Source organism: Equus asinus, chromosome 5 (genome assembly GCF_041296235.1).
Source record: "Equus asinus isolate D_3611 breed Donkey chromosome 5, EquAss-T2T_v2, whole genome shotgun sequence".
Taxonomy (NCBI): domain Eukaryota; kingdom Metazoa; phylum Chordata; class Mammalia; order Perissodactyla; family Equidae; genus Equus; species Equus asinus.
Genome location: NC_091794.1, coordinates 23,091,388 through 23,109,444, shown reverse-complemented (window position 1 = coordinate 23,109,444; position 18,057 = coordinate 23,091,388). Strand labels below are relative to the sequence as shown.

The window sequence follows — 18,057 nt, the reverse complement described above, 5'->3', positions numbered from 1 at the left end:
CAAAACAAGACTGTAGAAATAAAGAGGGTAGACATTTGGAGAGCTGGAAATGAATTCCTACAAGTTTAGAAACGTGCTGTGCTAGCAAATAAAATCCTAAGTTTTCTATGCTCAAACGCTTTTGTGGAGAGAATATTTAGCTTGGTGTCATCTACCTCAACAGCAGCAATCAATGCAACGCAGGCAGAAGAACAGAGCTGCAAGTCAACATTAATTTTATATTTGACTATATTCAGTTTTACTGTTATGTAAAAGACAAGAGAGATGTCCTAAAGGTTCCAGGAAGTTCAGAGAAGTATTAATGGAAAAGGAAACGGAAAGAGTAAAAATATCCCACTGTATCATAGGACAGAAAGAAACATATCATTGTTATTTTTTATTTAACATAGGTAATATCTATTTAATTACTTCTATTGTATTTACATTCTCCTTTAACAAATTCTTACATTTATATATCTTAAGAATATAGAATAATATAGTCTACAAAATTTAAATATGCAATAAAGTTAAAAAAAGTTAAATTGCTGTACCAGAGACAGAAAGAAACATAAAAATATTCTGTTATAAAAATAGTTACATTTTTCTCACAGCTATTATTTGCTTAATTAATGATAATTAATAATCCTTCTAACTACTACTAGTTGCCACTTTTTTTTTTTTTTTTTTGCTGAGGAAGATTGCCCTGAGCTAACATCTGTTGCCAATCTTTCTCCTCTTGCTTGAGGAAGATTGTTCCTGAGTTAATATCAGTGCCAATTTTCCTCTATTTTGTATGTGGGACACTGCCTCAGCATGGCTTGATGAGTGATGTGTACATCCGTGCCCAGGATGTGAACCTGTGAACCCCGGGCTTCTGAAGCGGAGTGCGTAAACTTAACCACTATGTCACCAGGCCGGCCCCACTTGTTCCTGCTTTTAACTAGTCCTATTGCTATTTTAAGTAACAGCATTTATGCAACAGAAAAGAAATACAACAGAATATATATGTATAATTATTATATATTATTATTTATTTTCATACCCATTGTATTGGCAAAAATAAAAAAAGTCAGACATTTCCAAATGTTAGCAAGGATGTTTAGCAAAGAGACTTATACATTGCTTGTGGAGTATAAACTGGTACAACCACTTTGTGAAATAATTCAGCAATATCTAATATATTAGTTTTCTATTGCTATGTAACAAATTACCAGAAACCTAGCAGCTTAAAACATATTTATTATCTCACAGTTTCTGTGGGTCAGGAGTCCAGGCACAGCTTAGCTGGTTTCTCTGCTCAGGGTCTCATAAAGCTGCAATCAAGGAAAAGTCAGGCTGTCTTCTCACCTGGTCTGCTTCCAAGCTCTCTCACATTGTTGGCAGAATTCATTTCCTTGTGGTTGTAGGGCTGAGGGGCCTCCTGGCTGTCAGATGGACGCTGCACTCAGGTCCTTGAAGCCATCTGAAGTTCCCTGCCATGTGGCCCTCTCCGTAGACAGTTCACAAAGTGACAGCTCGCTTCTTCAAGGCCAGCAGCAGAGTGTCTAGCTCTGGGCTGCTAAGATAGAGACATACATTGAAATGTAGCAAAAAGAGTGACATACCATCATCTTTGCCATATTCTACTGACTCGAGGGGTAGGGATTATACAGGGCAACACCAGGGGGCAAAGATCATGGGGGCCATCTCAGAAATCTGCCTATCACATCTAGTAAAATTAAAGATGCAATGTCCTAGGATCTAGCAGTTCCCCTACACACGTGAAGATATGTACAAGGATGTTCATAGCAGCATTGTTTGTAATAGGAAAACTATCGTTCTGTAATTTTTAAATTTCTCAAAATGCAAAAAGATCTAGTCAGATATTAGCTAATAAAACACCATGTGCGGTATAATAACATTTTTGTAAAAGTAACATATATATACAGGAATTCTTCAGCAATGACCTACTGTTCCTACCACCACTGAGAACAACTGGACAAAATATAAAAAACATCAAGGCATTAGGGAGGTACCACAGCAATGAGAATTCGTGGATCCAAGATCTGGAAGAAAAGGGAAGCCATGAGAGGCGAGCCTGACGAGTGCCATCACTTTTCCACCTGAGGTGATTGGTAATTCCCAAAGCAGTGGCTGAAAAACCGAGCAGAGCTTTTGGTTGTCTCATGATGCTGAGGAGGCCGGGCCAAGGGGGAGAGGCCCCAGTAAATACCCCAGACTTTTGGTTGGGACTCTCAAGGGACACCCTAGCTAGGAGTAAGGGCAAACAGGAAATAAACTAGCTTCCACAAAGACTATACTCCGAATAAACAGAGTCCAACTCTGAATAATTTCAGTTCCTGATTGGAATAAAGTGGTCTGTTCTCAGTTTAGTTGTGGTCAGGCATACTTGCCCCTAAGTCTCTCCCTTAGCACACCTTCCCTTTTTCCAGCCGCTTTGCTCAAACTCGACTCTGATCCTAGTAAACATCCCATCAGTGGAGAATACTGATGGAGCAGAGAGAGATCCAGGACAAACAAACACTGCATAGCCTAGGATTCAGGCAGTGTGGTCCTTTCTCCCACATTTTTAAATGTTTTATTCTAACTCATCTCTTTCGCCTTGCTTCCCGGCCGCTGTTTTACATCGATTTGACAGACCATGTCACTTGTGAGACTGTCTATTCTGAGGCCTCTGCGTGGCTGGCTTCAAGCTTCTTTTGAAGTCACTGCTCAATAACAATTCCCCAAAGAGAATTCCATAAAATTTAGCAGTAACAATTATTTTGCCCCAAGTTTTCGTTGGAGAGTATTTAGTGAGAGTAAAGCAAGTATTTGCGTTTCATTTAACTTCTTAGTGATTTTTGATACTCTTCATACATTATCAGGCAAAAGGGATGGGAGAAAACTAAAAAAAGGAATTCCCAGAAGCTTCCTCAAACGCGCCGCATGTGAATGCCTTAGACATGAGGCGGTGACTTTTAACACTTTCGTAACGCTCCCTCAGCCTTCATTCATTTCATCATTCATTCAGCAAACGTGGCTGAGGTACCAACCACGACAGAGGCTCGCTACAGACGGAGGTGAGCGAGCACCCGTCGGCCCTGGAAAAGCTTCGAAGACAGGTTTGTAGATATAACTTTGCAATTTAACCTAAGAAGTACCGTTTCAGTGTCACTCCACCATGATTCTCCGACCTTTGCCTTTGACTGCAAACCTCCTTCTCGGCGAAACCTTCTCTCTGACCCCCAACTCTTTACTGAATCAGGCTAACCGCAAGGCTTCCAGAGAAACACGATTGGAAGACTACGCTTCCCGGCAGCCTCTGCAGCAGGACGGCGGAGGGCGCGCGCAGGCGCTCGGGCCGGCCCCCGCGCGCAGGCGCCCTGCGAACGCCGGCTGAGCTGGGTCTCACTGCTGGGTGCGCGGCGGCGGAGAGCGAGGCCTGCTGAGCACCGCTGAGGCGCGGGTCCGCTCTTCGAGGCTGCGCGCGGGAGGGCTACGGCGGGCAGGCGAGCGAGCCAGCGGCTGCCTCCAGCAGTGGCACCGGGATCGGTTGCCTTGAGTCGGGTGAGTGCGGGGGCCCCGCGGCCCGGCCCCTCCCCCTCCCTCCGGCGGCTCCGGCAGTCCTCGGCGGGACCCGGGAGAGGCCCCGGGGCGAGGGCGGGCGCCGGCGGCGTTTGAGCTCGGGTACCTGGGCCGGGGCGCCCACGGCGCGTCCGTGCGTCACGGGCCCGGCTGTCCTAACGGCCGCGCGGCCCGCGGACGGGAGGGTGGGGGCGGGGAGCGCTTGTGCAAGGGCCCTCGGGAGCGCCGGTGGCGGCGGGGCGGGGCGGCGGCGGGGTTGGAAGCGGCGCCGGGGACTGCGGGGCGCCGAGGCAGCGGGGCGGAGAGGCGGCGAGCGCGGAGCCTGCGCCGCGGCCCGGCGCGACCGAGCGGGCGGGCGGGCGGGGGTGGGCAGCACGGAGCGCCGTGACCGGGGCCGGGCAGAGCGGGGCGGGGTAGGGGGGCGGGAGGCCTGGACGAATCCTGACCGAGGCGGGAAGGGACCACCTCGGGAATTCACAAGTTACGGCCGGAGTCGGAGCCGGTGGCTGGGGGGTGGGGTGGAGACGGACGACTGCAGTTTACAGATGTCATAACAACCCGGGCCCGAAGCGGCTGACGGGTGTGGTAATTATAGGAATGACAGAACTTCGTCTGCTCCCAGCGTGTGTAAGTGGCGATGCGAGGGAGCAGCGAAGTATTAGATGAAGCTCGAAATGGGAGGAGAAAACTGGAGGATGACTGGAGTCGGGGAAGGCGGCATGAATGTTTTAGGTTGAATGGGAGTATTTAATGTTCCACTTTTAAGTGAAAGATTTCAAAATAATTGACTTTTAAGGTTTAAATTCAGAATAAACGATTTCGAAGTGTTTTTTCTAAAGCATTATTAAATAATATTACTAAGTTTTTCAATCCTTTTTTTTCTTTTAATAGACGGTTTCTTGAAAACTGCTATTTCTTAGCAGTAGATGAGTCAGTGGTTTTTTACCCCCCTCTTGTTGCTTCAAGGCTCATTCTGGACATTATTTTTCCTTAACTTGTTCTTGTATTTGTAATATTTTGAAAGTAATCCGCAAGTTAGTCCCCCTTCATTTTAGATTGAAGAAATGAAAGTGACTATGAAATCTATTATATTTTTACTGAAGTGATTTATTCTTGAAAGGCACTGTTTTATAAGTAATATGTGATTTTAAGATGGAGGACATGAGAGAAAGTAAAGGAATTCCCATTTATTGAGCTCGGTTCAAGATATTGTGCTAAATACTTTACGTATCTTAAAATATTTAATACAGTAACTCTGAAGTAGATGGTAGTTTTTTCTGTTCTACAGTTGAAAACTTTGAAGGTCAGAGAAGTTAAGTAACTTAGTAAGGTCTTCAGCCCTTGTTGGAACAAGCCTGAGAACCCAAAGTCACTGCCATTTTGAGAGTGATTTCTCCTCTCCTTTCATACCTCTTGACTCGTTTCTTTCTTTACTGCGCCCGTTCAGTGAATACTTATGGAGTGATCTTGTGCCCTGAGACTGGGGATGCGGACACTGTCAAGACACTGTTTCTGTCCTCGTGGAATTTATAGCGTAGTGGGGAAGACTGATGAATATAAACACTGACTGCATGACATTTTATCAGTCATAATTGAGCAGATATTGTAAAGTACTCTACTAAATAGCAAAGGAAGTTCAAATGGAATCAGACAGCATAAGCCTTGAGGAGTTTACAATCTAGTAGAGAAACAACGTACTTTTATAAGAACCCAGAATAACTAAATGACAGAAATAAATGCCTCACCTGAAGTTAGTATACTGCATTATGTTAGTTTAGATCCTCATAGAAGTTTCTTCACAGAACTATGATTTAATATTATGCACCTTAACTTTTATCTAGGTTTGGTACTTAAGAAAAGGCACATGAAAAAAGTCTTCATTGCTATCCAAGACACTATATCTTAAAGATTTATTGACCTTTATAGAGTAGAAACTTTAGAGACAGATTCTTTTTAAGACCCTAGTGATGGCCTTTTTCTTTTCTTTCTTTGCTTTTTTTTGAAAAAGAAAAACAGGGGCCGGCCCCCTGGCTGAGTGGTTAAGTTCACGCGCTCCGCTTCAGTGGCCCAGGGTTTCGCTGGTTCAGATCCTGGGTGCGGACGTGGCACCGCTCATCAGGCCATGCTGAGGCGGCATCCCACATGCCACAACTAGAAGGACCCACAACTTAAATATACAACTATGTACTGGGGGAATTTGGGGAGAAAAAGCAGGAAAAAAAATTGGCAACAGTTGTTAGCTCAGGTGCCGATCTTTAAAAACGAAAAATGAATGACTGCTTTTATTAGATCATTTGCGTTCTGTAAGCCATCCTGTTTCTCTTTACACTTTGGCTGTCAGGAGGCTCAGAGCTGTGTCCAACTTTTGTAATTTTCCTTAGCCTCAACTATGTTATAAATTATACCAGAGTGTCTGGAATTGCTGTCACTTGTTTCCTGGACTATTTTCTTTGTTCTCTGTTGCTCTTGATTTTGGTTTTACCTTTTCCCTTTCATTTGGGAGTAGAGATTATATCTTATTTTATCTCCAGTATTTTGGCATTGTGCTGAATTATTGATATAGTCTTGATTTATGATGTTTGTGTGTTTAAGTTTGTCAGGTTGTTTTTAGAAGTATGTTTTTAGAAGTATGTATGAATACATTGTATAAAATCAATTAAGACTTTTGGTTATGCAAATAAAGATGACTGATCTAGTGATAAAGAGAATTCCCTATTGCTCCTCTTTGTTTTGAGATCTCTGTACTTTGCAGAGTATTATGAATTCAGCCATAATGGAAGAAAACGTTGGAAACGGGTAAACAATTCAATTAGCTGATTGGGGCTGATTTCACTCTATTCTTGCTGCAGTAAGCAGGAGGTGGCCCCAGGCCAATGGGGGGTAGGGGAAAGATAGGGCCTCCATTAGAATATTTTGAGGTCCTGCAGTGAGACAGCAGGGATGAAGACTGATGGAAACGTAGTTTTGTTTGTGTATTTTTGTTTAAGATGTTATGACCCTACAAAGCAGACCTAAGTGATAAAATGGTTTTGACCTACTATAGTAGACTAACTGGGACAGTTCTTGAAAGCAGGCAATAATCCAGAATGTGGATAATCTTCACATAACAAGAATAATGCTGCCCTTCATATGCAAAATAAGTCTGCTTGCTCATCATCATTGATTTTCCAGCATGAGGAGGGATATGTGCTGAGTTGTCCATGAGTCTCTGTACTCTGACCAACAAGGCAGCTTGGGGTCAGAAGGGGGGTTTGTAGCTAGGAAACAGAAAGACAAGCAGAAGGTACTTAGATTTATTGATGGGTCAAGCACTACATCAGGTGCTTTCACTTAATTATTCTTGCAAAACCACTTTGAGGAGGTGGTTACAAGTGCGGGGTGGTTAGGTAATTTGCCCTACTTCACAGAGTATGTGGAGGAGCTGGGATTCAAACACAGGGCTGTTTGTACTATGTTCACATCATTCAAGCTTGATTTTGTCTGTTTGCAGTTCAGTCTCTCCAGCAGAACAAATGTAGTTCGTTTAGCATCATGAAATGATACTGTGAAACTAATTTACTAAAAGCTGAAAGGCTGGCTGTTGAAGTTTCTTGCTTTATTGCCATTAAAAAGTACAATTTTTAAATTAGAATAATATCTGAAAAATAACTGTCTCCTGTCCCAGCCTCTGCACTTTAGAGGCTACCATTTTCTCTCTTTTAGCTGTTTCCTCTTTCATGTTTATAAATAACTTGCTTCTATTGCTGTTTCCTGATAACAGCAATTTTAGGCATTATCTGTTGACTCTACATATACATACTGCCTCTCCCTTCCTCCCTTATCACACGTTTATTAAGTCAATATTCAGTGTGTTTACAATATTATAACTGTGTAAATATTCACAGCTGAACCATGTAGTGTAGTATGACATCATTTCTTAACCAGTTTTTGTTTTTCCAGGAGTTAATACCTTTTTCCTCCTTCATTTCCTGAGATAGCTGTCCTGGAACTTTGTTCTTTTAATGCAGTCTGGACTGGTTACTTTCTAGGCCTATTTCACAGCTGTTATCCTGGGACTTTATGTCACCCTTAAAATTCTCTTTGCCTTTCTCCTGTATTGGATCTCCTGTTTTCCATGTTTTCTTAGCTTCCTGAGAAAGGGTACCTACGAAGTGAAAACTTTCTGAGATCTTGCGTGATTAAAACAAATCTTTATTCTATCTTAACATTTCATCAGTAATTTGGCTGGGTATAAAATTGTAGGCTTAAAAAGTTTGGAAGTCACAGCTCTATTTTTTTTTCTGCATTTCAATGTTGCGGTTGAAATCCAAACCCATTCTGATTCTTTATTTGTGTGTGGCCTTCCCCATCTTTATTCCAATCCCTAGAAGCTTTTAGGATATTATTTTTAACTCCTGAAATTCCATAATGATGTGCCTAGATGTAGGTCTTTTTTCATTTAAGGGTGTTCCATGTACCCTTCCAAGCTGGAATTCATGTCCTTTAGTTCTGGGAATTTATTATTATTTTTTGGACTTCAAGTAAAAAGAGTTTTAGAGTTAATTATGCTTCTCAGTTCTTGACACACTATCATCACACCATATCTGACAAGGTCCTTTAAATTTTTCTTTTTTTATTTCTGAGCCCTCCTTCCATTAGCCTTTCCAGCAGGCACTCACTCCATTGTGGTTGATAGATTCCTTGATTATATATGAATCATTGTGAACTGTGTAGTGGGGTGTGTATGTGTTTAATGTATTGTGTTATAGACCTTGTCCTGTTTCTTCCCTTTTTTTACTCAGCATTGTTTTGGAGACCTTTCTGTTTTGTTGTGTGTACATATAGTTGTATATGATGTAGAATTCCATAATGTGTATCTGCCACATTTTACTTTTCATTCCCTGATTGACACCTGGGTTGCCTTTCTGGCATCACAAATACACTGTGGTAAATATAGTCTTGCTTGTACATCCTTATGGACCTGTGTGAGAAGTTGTCTGGGATGTATACCCAGGAGTGGGATTCTTGGGTCGTCGAATAGGAGAACTAGTTTTTAGGGCTACTAGCAATGCAGGAGGGTTCTTGTTTGCCCACATCTTTACCAGTACTTGGTTTTATCCAACTTTCTAATTTTTGCCACTCTGATGGGTATGAAGTGGTATCTCATTGTTTCAGTTTACATTCTCTGATTACTGATGAGTTTGAGCATCTCTTGGATCCATTCATGTTTCCCCTTTTGATAATTGTCTATTTTGTCCTTGTCTCTCTTTCCTTTGGGTTTCCTATCTTTTTTTGGTTTGCAGAAGTTCCTTGTGGAGGTTAGATTTGAATGGTCTGTTGATTTTAGGCTTGGAAAATATTTTCTCTAAGCCTGTCATCTTTCTGTTAATTTTGTCCATGTTGTCTTTCATTGAATGGATGTTCTAAATTTGATGCATTGTTTCTTTGATGATCTTTTCCTCAGCAATTTTTTTCTCTCTTTGGAATTTGTGTTATTGGGGTATTGGAACTCTTAGGTTGTTCTTTTAATTTTTTTCTTTTCTCTATTTTCCATTGCTTAGTCTTTTTGTTCTGTTTCCTGAGAGATTTCCTCAGTGTTATGTTACAACCTTTCTACTGAATTTTTTAAAAATATATTTCTCATTTTTAAAAAAAAAAAAAATTATTTTTCCTTCTTCTCTCCAAAGCCCCTCAGTACATAGTTGTATATTTTAGTTGTGGGTCCTTCTAGTTGCAGCATGTAGGACACTGCCTCAGCATAGCTTGATGAACGGTGGTAGGTCTGCACCCAGGATCCCAACTGGCGAAACCCTGGGCCACTGAAGCAGAGCACCAACACTTGGCCATGGGTGGTGGCCCCCTTTTCTATTGAATTTTTAATTTCTATCTATATTTTAAATTTCTTAGAGCTCATTTTTATGTTACAGTATCTTTCTCTTGTTTCATAGGTGATAATCCTTCTGAGGATAGTAATGATAGGTTTTTTTTTTAAGTTTTCTCTTGTTCCCCTCATTGCTCTGTTTCTTCTAGGTTCCTTTGTTTTCCTTGCACTCTTTCTGTATAGGGGCTTTTCCATATGTATGGTAATCTTATGACTGTCCATTTATATTTAAGAGTGAAGTGTAAAAAACTGAATTGGAAGGTCTAAGATGTGACATGTTGCAGGGTGGGTAGGATAGCCAGTGGTCAGTTATAGGGGAAGGGGGCACTTACAGGTCTTTTCTCTTGGGCTGGTCAGTTTCCTTGAGAAAGAGCCTCCAGTCTCTTCCCTGGAGGATATACACTTGGCTGCTACCTTTTGAGAAAGGAGCTGGAGTTCTCACTGTTAATTGTGTTGATGTAATCCTGTTTTCTGTATAGCACTTCACCCCTATCCTCACCTTTAGTGGAGTCCCCTAGTTAGTTCAGAGTAATCCTCTCAGCATCTGGAGGCACTAGGGAGGGATGGTTGCCTGGCTGTGCACAGTCGGGGAGGAAATCAAGGTGTGCTAGCTCTCATGTAGACTTTCAACTAAGCTGCTGGTTTTTAGTCCCATTCTACCTTTGGGGATGCCGTGGGCCTCCTGTCTGTGAAGCCTCCTTGTGGGCATTGTGCATCAGCTTCTTTGCAGATGCTTAGGCTTCAGAGTTCTCCACTTTACTAGTAAAATACCTTTGGACCATCTGTTTTACAGCTTCTAAAAAGGTTTTGACATGTCATTTATCATCTGTGATTCTCTTCTTTCCTGTTCTTTCTTTCCTTGTGGTTCATTCTTTTTTTAAAAAAAAGTTATAGTTTTAGTATGGATTAATTACCAAATCTGCCATTTTATTTCTTTACATAAACTATTTTCTGGTCTGTTCATTCCTTCCACAGCATTTGAGTGACTGCTGTATACTCAGTACTGTGCTTAGTATTGAAGATTAAAATTTCTGAGCTTTGAGTTGTTAGTACGTTTTGGGTAGAAAAGTTCATTTTGTATGTCCTAATTCTTAATTTGAAATGTGAAACCCCTTTAAGTGTACATGTAATAGATATATTACAGAACTTGTTAAATTCAGTAATGAATATGAATCAGATACAGGCAAATGTGCAATTTTATTTATTTTTTACCATGAAGGAACCCTTTCTGCCATTTTTGGGAAAGATTTATCTAAAAACCATCCAACTATCAGGGAAGAAGTAATTTTTCTGTTTCATAAAGACCTATAGTATTCAGTCAGAACTTTGATGAAACAACATGTTGAGTTGGTAAAAGTCTAGCCAAAAGTAAATAATTCAATGTTTTAGATATTTGGATAGTCTGGGAAGCTTCATTGTGGTAAATATATGCTTTCAACTCTTAATTTTTTTTTCCCTGAGGAAGATTGGCTCTGAGCTAACAGCTGTTACCAGTCTTCCTCTACTTTATATGTAGGTTGCTGCCACAGCATAGCTGATGAGGAGTATAGGTCGAGGCCCGGAATCTGAACCTGCAAACCCAGACCACTGAGGGGGAATGCACTGAACTTAACCACCCTGCCACTCGCTGGCCCCTCGACTCTACTTTTTGTATTCTAATTTAAGTTATGAAATATTTTTAAAAGTGTAGAGAATAAGTTGGATTTTTGTTTCTAGAACACAGATTTTGCATATATTAGTGTTCTGTGTTCCTCACTTCTCAGTATATTATGATCGTTTCCCATAACCAAGCCCTCATTTGGGATTTTTTATGTTTATAATTTTTCACTGTAACAGTTGCACTGCAGTGAACATTCTTATACATACTGCTCATTTTATTTACTTTGGGTACATTCCAGAAGTGAAATTACTCAACCCTAGGGTGTGAATTCCTATTTGGTAAATATTTTCCTTTAAATGTTTGGATATTGAGAATGTCTTTGGGGAACCTTGCAGGTTGGCAACCCATAGATACTGGAAAGTGAGGTCAGAATTTAGGATCAAAGGTTAGAGAAAACTTCTCAGTAGAAGAAGGTCTAAAACTGGGACATGAAAGAAAATAGAAATTTCTATTAGATTAATGGGGTTAGAGCTACAAGGTGTAACCAGAGATGAGCACCTGTGAATCATGTCTGCAGCACTGACTTCTCAGGGGAGAGGCTTATTGCAGGGTTTTTCAAACTTTGCCCTCGTTGAATCTAGAATGTTGTCACTAAAATAAAGGTACTCTTTAATTATCTTACAGGAAAAAAATGAGTGGGATGTTACCAGTTTTATTTTTCTTCCCTGATTTTTATTAAAACCTTTTAAAAGGACCTGCTGTCATTTGACTAGAAGTTGATAACAGATGAATAATTAATATTCACAAATGAACTGAAAAGTTTTTTATACTTAAATTCATTTATGCTTAAATTTATAAATCCGTAACTTATTTTGTATTTGTACTTTCTCATGGTTTTTTTTTTTTTTTTTTGAGGAAGATTAGCCCTGAGCTGACATCTGCCAATCGTCCTCTTTTTTGCTGAGGAAGACTGGCCCTGAGCTAACTTCTGTGCCCGTCTTCCTCTGCTTTATATGTAGGATGCCTGCCACAGCATGGCTTGACAAGTGGTGGATAGGTCTGCACCTCAAATCTGAACTGGTGAATGCTGGGCTGATGACGCGGAACATGCGAACTTAACCACTGCACCACCAGGCTGGCCCCATCATAGTTTTGGTTTTTTAATATTAAGTGCATGTTTTCTAATAAAATTAGGTTCAATTTATATGATGGAATTAAGTATTGTAGCATTTTAGGTGTTCCACAAAGAGTATGGTGAATATTAAATATTCAGAATTTTAAGGTGTTTGGGATTTACTGACAGGGTGGATTGACTCAGCACAGTGAATATATACTATTCTGAATATAATAAAAATATGAAAAGATCTGTACTCAGTGTGCTTTGGTATAGGTTGATGGAGAATCAAGAGAGTGTTGAATGAATCAATGCCGAGGGATCTTGTAGGACAGAAAAGTTCAAATTTGATCTAAGAAGTGATAAAGACTCATGGTCCTTAGGCATTGAAGTAATTCAGTGAAAAAGGTGTTGAGATTAATCTGAGAGCCATGTGAGGGATGAATTGAAGAGCAGAGTCTGAGGTTAAGGAAGGGTGGTTTAGAGCTGTTGCAGTTATCTAGCTGTAGGATGACAAGGACCTGGACCAGACTGGTGGCAGTGAGAAGAGACAGAAACAGATAAAATCAAACACTTTGGATGGAATAATGAGCAAAATTTGTTAATTAAATGAACATGAAGGAGAAAGTGGGAGCTCTCATTTTGGAAGAGTAGAGTGCATTTCTGTTTTACCACCAGTTTTGTGTCTTGTTTTTAACTTTATTGCTTTTTTTGGCTTTATTTCCCTAGAACACAAGAGGAAAATTTCACATAATGGCTTTAATTTTAAAGGCCTCTGGTTCCTGAGAGGGCACTTTTAAAAGTTATTGACAATAACTTAAATTGTTTAATTAATCGCTGAGGTAATAATAGCTTAAAAATATCGGCTTAGAATAATATAATTTTCTCATACTATTATTTTGTTATTCCTCTTTTCATAAACCTCTATAGATTTTACTTCATTTCTTTGTTATGAAAGCTCTCTTCAACTTAAGCCTACATTTCAGCTGTATTTTGCATTATTTTCCAGTAAAACTTTTGCTTCACTATAGTGATTTTCAATTGCAGATGCATATCAGAATTCACTTGGGAATCTTTAAAAGAAAAAGCAAAACACTAGAGACCTGGTGTGCCCCTCAGACCTATTCATCAAACTCTTTGAAGGACAGTTGAGCTCTCCCACATGACAAATATAATCCCCTGTTCCTCCCCGAAAGAGAGGAAACCAGCCAGTCTCATTTATGAATACTGGTGAAGAAATCTTTAAGATTTTTGAAATACAGACTTTACTTTTTAGAGCAGTATTAGGTTCACAGCAAAATTGGATGGTAAGACAGAGTTCCTCTGTACCCCTACCCCCACATGCACAATACCCCCCACCATCAGCATTTGCATCAGAGTGGTACGTTTGTTACGAATGAACCACCACATCATTATCACCCAAAGTCCATAGTTTACATTAGGGTTCATTCTTCCTGTTGTACATTCTCTGTGTTTTGACAAATGTATAATGTCATGTATCAACCATTATGGTATCTTACAGAATAGTTTCACTGCCCTAAAAATCCTGTGCTCTGCTATTCATCCCTCCTATCCCTCAAACCCCTTGCAACCACTGATCTTTTAACTATCTCCATGGTTTTCTATCTCCTAGAATGTCGTGTAATTGGAATCATAGCCATGTGTTTTTCAAAAAGCTCTCAATGTGACAAATTGACCTGTCTCCCCCTAAAGAGGGAGGGTAGGAGGGTATTATATTAAATAATTAATCTCATTTATGGATACCAGTATAGAAATTTTTGAGAAAATATTAACAGATAGAATTAAAAAGGATGATACACCATGACCAAGTTTATTCAGAGAATCAAGAATCATTCAATATTAAGAAATCTGTTAGTATCTCACCATATTTAATAGGTCAAGGGAGATAAACAGTGGCTATTTTAATAACTGCCAAAAGGGCATTTGATGTAATTCAACATACATTTCAGGTTTTAAAAACTACAGTAAAATAGGTATGGATGGGTGGTACTTAGATGTGATTTTTTAAAAAAGTATCTCAAAACAATACTGCAACTCAACTGGAACTCTCATGCATTGCTGATAGGAATGCATGATTTTACAGCCATTTTGGAAAACAGTTTGACAATTTCTTATAAAGTTAAATATATACTTATCATATGATCCAGCAGTCTTACTCCTAGATTATTACCCAAGAAAAATGAAAATGCTTGTCCACACAAAAACCATATGTGAATGTTTATAGTGGCTTATTTATAATCACCCAAAACTGCAGACAACCCAAGTGTCTATCAACTGGTGAATAGATAAATGGTGGAATACGGTGGAATACAATGCAGCAGTAAAAGGAATGATTTATTTATAGATACCACAACATGGACGAATCTCAGATTAGTTAATAGTGAAAGAAGCCATACTCAAAAGGGTACATACTGTATAGTTTCACTTATTTGACATTCTGGGAAATGAAAAACTGTGGGGACAGAAGGATAAATCAGTTGCCTGGGATTGCAGGGAGTGGATTTACTAGAAAGGGACTTGACAGAACTTTTTATAGTGAAGAAAATGTTCTCTATTTTAATTGGTGGTGGTGTTTACTTAAATGGTAAGTTATACCTCAATAAACCTGACCTTAAAAAAAAAAATCCCAGTGTCATGTTTACTGGCACAACTCTAGACATAAATCAAAATCAGAAATGAGATAAAAATGCCAACTCTAACCTTTCTTGCTTAACGTTGTTGCAGAAGTAGTAGTTAATATTTTAAGAAGGGAAGTGAAATGGGATACAAACATTAGAATGGAGAAGACAAAAATGATAATTTAAAAAAATTATTTTATTGAGGTCATATTTTATAATATTGTGAAATTTCGGTTGTACATTATTATTTATCAGTCACCATATATACGTGCACCTTTATCCCTTATGCCCACTGCCCAACCTCCTTCCCCTCTGGTACAACTAATCTGTTCTCTTTGTCCACGTGTTTGATTATCTTCCACACATGAGAGAAGTGATGAGGTATTTGTCTTTCTCTGTGTTGCTTATTTTGCTTAGCATAATACCCTCAAGGTCCATCCATGTTTTTGCAAATGGAACTATTTTGTCTTTTTTTGTGGCTGAGTTGTAGTCATTGTATATATACCACAGCTTCTTTACCCGTTCATTCATTAGTCGATGGGCACTTGGGTGGCTTCCACAACTTGGCTTTTGTGAATAATGCTGCAGTGAACATATGGGTGCATAAGTCTCTTTGAATTGTTGATTTCAGGTTCTTTGGATAAATACCCAGTAGTCATATTTATGGGTCATATGGTATTTCTATTTTTAATTTTTGAGAAATATCCATACTGTTTTCCATAGTGGCTGTACTAGTTTGCATTCCCACCGGCAGTGTATGAGGGTTCCCTTTTCTCCACATCCTCTCCCACATTTGTTATTTTTTGTCTTGGTAATTATAACCATTCTAATGGGTGTAAGGTGATATCTCAGTGCAGTTTTGATTTGCATTTCCCTAATAATTAGTGATAGTGAACATCTTTTCATGTGCCTGTTGGCCATCTGTGTCTAATTTGGAAAAATGTCTTCATATCCTCTGCCCATTTTTTGTTTGGGTTTGTATTTTTGTTGAGTTTTGTGAGTTCTTTATATATTTTGGAGATTAGCCCCTTCTTGGGTATATGATCTGCAAATATTTTCTCCCAGTTGGTGGGTTGTCTGTTTTTTGTTCCTGGTTTCCTTTGCCTTGCAGAAGCTTTTTAGTCTGATGAAGTCCCCCCAAATGATAATTTTTTATGGATATCAAAGATCAAGAGTATCAACTGAAAGTATCAGAACATAATTCAGTAGCTGATTTAGTTCAATGGCTGGCTTAAAAAAATTAATATATAGTAATGAGTAATTTTCCTCTATATGGACAGTAGCCAATTAGAATATAATGGAAGGAAACTTTACACTTATCATTATAACAAAAAAGATAAATAGAAATACATATTTAATTCTTGACCAAGAAGACACAGTGTTGTAAAGATGTTGAGTTTCCTTAATTTTTGAATTGAATGCTGTCTGAATATCAAAGGGATTTTTTTCCCTTATCAAGATAGAAAAGAATATCTGGATCAAGGGTTCTCCAATTTTTTGGTCTCAGAACTTCTTTAAACTCTTAACTTATTGAGGACCCCAAATAACTTTTGTTTATGTTATTGTTTTGTATCTGTTAATATTTACTGTATTAGAAATTAAAACAAATTTTAAAACACAGGCATACACAGCACACATTCCATTAGGCATCAGAATGATGATGCCATCAGGTCACGAAGCTTCTGAAAGACTTATGAAAGTGAAAAAAACATAGAACTTCTTAGTAGTATTGTGAAAGTAGTTTTCATGAGAACCTTTTTTTTACGTATCATATTGTCAACTATGGAAAAGTTTGAATCAGTGCTGGGTTAGTGATGGTGGTGGTGGGGAACTGGCACAGTCGTATTCGCTGGTACATTGGTGCAGTATTTTAGAGGGCACTTGGACAACATCAGATTTTTAAATATACATGCTTCTGACCTTGAGGTTCTACTGTTTAGAATTAATTCATGGATATAATGGCAAAATATGTGCAAAAACATGAAAGAGGATTTTGGTTACAGCATTGTTTGTGACCTTTAGGTACACTTTCATTTTTTTGTTTGTACCTTTTCATATTGTTTGGGTCCTTTTTGAAATTGTGAGCCTTTTTGTAATTTAAACGGGAAGAATATTTCAAAGGCACAGGTACATTGTATGAATGGTAGAAATTGTTAGTTTGGGTGTTAGAGTCATTTGTGAGTTCTTGGATACCACAATTTAACAAAAAAAGCAAGAAAGAACAAGAAAACCAAGAGACTCTGGCATTTCTCTCGTCTACCTACTCCTTTTGAAGAAGAGTTGCTCTGATTAAACAGGACTTGCTGCTGGTCCTCATCAGTTGTGCTTTCTAATGTCTATGCCTTTATTTTGTACTCTTCTCTCTGCTTTGTGGGTCTTTCTCTTTCAACCTCAACTGCTAAAATCCTGTCTATCCCTGACAACCTAGCTGAAACACCATCTTCTCTGTGAAGCCATCCCCGATCACTTTAGTCAGAAGAGATCTTTTTTTGAACCTTTAGAGCTATTTATAGCCATTTCTTCATTACACAAATATCAGATGTGAGCTATATACGGGCTGGACAGTGGAAGTATGCCTTCGTATGTTACTTCTCGTCACCTTATAAGGTATTATCTCCATTGTGCAAATAAGGAAAACAAGACTCACAAAAGTTTAGTGTCATCACTACATCATTTTTTTAAGAAGTAAATTTGAAAACAGTGTTTCAAGGCCAGACATCTTCTCTGGACTTGCTTCTTATGTCACTTTAATAAAAAGAAGCAAGTGAATAGTTAATTTTTGTGTGAACATTTCTTCCCTTTTAGATTTTCTCATATATATTTCTTTTACTTTTGAAATAATTTTATGCTTACAGAAGTTTTAAGAAGTGTTTAAAGACCACCTGTTTACCCTTCATCCACATTCCCCAGTTTTTCAGTTTACCTTTTACTTCATTTGCTTTCTGATTTATTCTCTTTCTGTGTATATGTGTATGTGTGTTCCCAACATTGCCTTTCCTTAGTTGCTTGCTCTTCCAGTTCCATGTTGAATATAGGCTTCCAATTACTTAAGTCTAATTGGTTTATGGTCTTGTTAAACTTTATCCAGGTCTTGCCCTGTTACTGTAGTCTTTCCTTTTTCAGCCTAAAACTTTTGATTCTTGAATTTGGATCTTCATTGCAGTACTGCTGTTATTATGCTATATTGTTATATTTCAGAGCCAAAATACCTGCTTCAGTAATCCAGCTCTTTTCTCTGTATCATTTCTCAGCACCATTAAATATTATGCAGAATTATTTGCAAATTCTCATCTGCATT

General features: G+C 39.0%; 1 protein-coding gene and 1 long non-coding RNA gene across 3 annotated transcripts in view; one reads left to right on the top strand and one right to left on the bottom strand.

Annotated features, from left to right (window-relative positions):
- Positions 1-981: 981 nt before the first annotated feature.
- On the bottom strand, positions 982-3,276 carry LOC123286059 (uncharacterized). 2 transcript variants are annotated; one of them, XR_006528273.2, is made up of 2 exons: positions 3,123-3,276; positions 982-1,537 (listed from the first exon to the last, which is right to left on the bottom strand). It is a non-coding gene; the product is annotated as an uncharacterized lncRNA (long non-coding RNA). The 2 variants fall into 2 exon arrangements; XR_006528274.2 differs by having other exon boundaries at positions 982-1,534; positions 3,123-3,266.
- A 55-nt stretch (positions 3,277-3,331) lies between these two features.
- KPNA1 (karyopherin subunit alpha 1) overlaps positions 3,332-18,057 on the top strand; it is a 73,565-nt gene continuing 58,839 nt past the window's right edge. The window contains exon 1 of the mRNA XM_014829562.3: positions 3,332-3,528. The gene's annotated coding sequence lies outside the window, so the exon portion shown is untranslated. The remainder of the gene's footprint in view (positions 3,529-18,057) is intronic.